The 2,777-nt window shown below is 39.5% G+C and overlaps 1 long non-coding RNA gene across 1 annotated transcript in view; it reads left to right on the top strand.

The window, feature by feature from the left end:
* Window positions 1-605: 605 nt before the first annotated feature.
* LOC106510999 (uncharacterized) overlaps window positions 606-2,777 on the top strand; it is a 17,990-nt gene continuing 15,818 nt past the window's right edge. The window contains exons 1-2 of the long non-coding RNA XR_001309474.1: window positions 606-679; window positions 1,866-2,000. This is a non-coding gene — a long non-coding RNA (uncharacterized LOC106510999). The remainder of the gene's footprint in view (window positions 680-1,865; window positions 2,001-2,777) is intronic.

Below are 2,777 nucleotides of genomic sequence, written 5' to 3'. Positions count from 1 at the left end.
GTGTGTGTGTGTGTGTGTGTGTGTGCGTGTGTGTGTGTGTGTGTGTGTGTGTGTGTGTGTGTGTGTGTGTGTCTGTTTTTCGTTTTTGTGGAGTCATTTCTGCTGGGTCCATGGAGACCCTTCCAATAGTGCAGACCTCCCTAAAGGAGTCAAAGATCGAGTCCAGGGAGAGGCAGAGTGGGGTGAAAGGGGAACGCAGAGGGCCTCTGAGAGGAGGGCAGAGATTAAACAAACAGAAGTGATGATAGCTGGCTGTCATAAACACCAGTTCAGTCAGCAGATTTCAAGCACACAGTTCTGGTACTGATGGGTTTGAAGTAAAGAGAAAGACTGGTCCATTATTAATGCAAAGCGTGGCTGTTAATGGTGTGTGCCATAAGGACAGCAGATATGAGTCTCAGACTGCAGCTCTGTTTTACTAACAACAAGTTTACCACATAACAGAGAAGAAATGACTGTCTTGTTTTAAATGTCCTGTTGAAAGTTATTAGTGTGCATGAAGCAGATTACTGAGATCTGTTGGTTCCTCCTGCACAGATTTCTACTGCTGCTTTTCTTCTCCAGTTTTTCCCAGGCAGGGGTCTCTGCAGTCTGAGTGGGAGTTTCTGGGGTTTGGACGTAGTTTGGGTAAGCCCTGAGTGACCGGACTGACATGTGGCTGTAGTTTGGATGAAGGCAGGTGAGAAGTACAAGTCACATCTCTAATTTTAAGAATAATAATATTAGTCATAACAGACAGGGAGGAGGTAGAAATTTAAAGTCAATAAATTATATTTACATGTTTAATTATACCATTACTTCATCTTTTAACTTCCCCACTGAGGCATTCTGTGTTTTCCTGTTCTCACCCGTTTGTTGTTACCTGGTTCCTGATTGGCTGCCATTACCAAGTGGCCACAGCTGCAGCAGATCTGGTTCATCAGCGCTCTGGGTTCTTAAGGCAGATCAGAGGATCAGTTCTTCTCTGAAATCACTCAGACAGCAGGCCAGACTTTAAACATTAGTCATACATTATTCAGAATACAAAGGATGGGTTAACTGTTTTTCTCTGGGTACCAGCACATAAAGGGGTTAGAGGAAATGAGAAACCAGATAAAATGGCAAAGAAAGCAGTTCAAAGTGACATTAACATTATAATTAAGACAAGTAAATCTGAAGCAAAAATATAATTAAAGAAAGACTGAAGAAAGAGTGTCAGAAGAGATGGAGAGAGAAAACAAAGGGAGGTGGTTTTATAAGATCCAGAGGCTGGTAGGAGAAACCAGAGCTGGAAAAAGGAGCAGAAAAGAAGAAAGAGTGATAACAATGTTGAGATTTGGACATACAGGACTTAATTTTACACTTTTTGCAATACAAAAAACATAAAACAGGGAAATGTGATTATTGTGAACAAAATGAAACCACAGAACATGTTATAAAAGAACATGTTRTAAAAGAAAGTCAGAAGTACAAACAAGAGACAATTTATGATAAAACAGTTCAGAAACATTAAGGAAAGGTTTGACATAATAGATACATTACAAAGGAATTTAGGGAGCAAACATATACAAATAATACGATTTTTGTGTTATATATGTTTTTTATTTATTTATTTATATTTCCTTTGAATAGATAGATTTGAAAATAGAAATAGAAATACAATAATTTTAGTAGGATATAAATATTATTGAAATCATCTTGAACCACACTCCATACCAGTAGGTGGCGGTAATGCACACCTTCAGTTTACTGCCAACCACCATTAAACACCAGAAGAAGAAGAAGTTCTTCTCTGATGCATCACTTGCCTTTGGTAAAGCTACTCAGCCTCTCAGTGTATTGGACTTCCCTGAGTTAAACTAACCTTTGTGAATTTCTGTGTACAGAGTTTAAGCCTCCTGAGCTTCACCTGGATGATCCTCTCCCTGTGATCCTGGAAGAGCCTGAAAGAGAGCCACTCACCTGCTGCACTGCCTGTCTGCCTCTGTCTGGAACCAACTCACCTACCTCAAAACTGGATTGTAAATACTCACCATCTACTCACATGATCAAATACTCACCATCACATGACCAAATACTCACCAAATACTCACCAACACCTTCTTTCCTTCCAGATCTGGTTCCTGTAAAACCTCACCTGTAAATAAAATCACTTACCTTTTTACCACTGCCTCAGTCTGCTTGTCACTGTGCTGCTCAAACTTTGACAGATCTATTAAACGTGATACTCACATGATCATCTGACCAATCACGGTTTACCCAAAATATACCCCCACCTCCCACTTGGTCACATCAGAGACCCCCTTCTCACTTTCTCAAGCAGCCTGTGCTCGGAGGAACAGAGGTTTGAAACATTCAAACTTCAGCAGCTTGTATTTTGAACAGGGTCTTTTTATTACATTTTTTAACACAAACAACAGAAAAGAACAAACTAACAAAAACACAGAACAAAACACACACCCCCGAAATCCCTCCCATCCCACCCCTCCTATACCGGATCTACTACATAACATAAGTACATCTTGTATTCATATCTCATTCAATACAAGGTACAGGTTTGTGTACAAAAAAAAAACAATGTTTAACCTTTACACAAAGTTATCTGCCGAAACTTTTCCCACATAAGATATAAATGGCTGCCAAATGTCAAAAAACTTGTTTACAGATCCCCTAACAGTATATCTAATCTTCTCTAAATGAATGTAACCATGATAACCTTTTCTCTCTTAACCAATGACCACATATTGGAGGTTGTGGATCCTTCCATCGAAGAAGAAAAAGTCTTCTAGCCAGTAGAG

The sequence above is a fragment of the Austrofundulus limnaeus genome, unplaced genomic scaffold (assembly GCF_001266775.1).
Source record: "Austrofundulus limnaeus strain Quisiro unplaced genomic scaffold, Austrofundulus_limnaeus-1.0 Scaffold2440, whole genome shotgun sequence".
NCBI classification, from domain to species: domain Eukaryota; kingdom Metazoa; phylum Chordata; class Actinopteri; order Cyprinodontiformes; family Rivulidae; genus Austrofundulus; species Austrofundulus limnaeus.
This window is presented reverse-complemented; position numbering and strand designations above follow the sequence as displayed.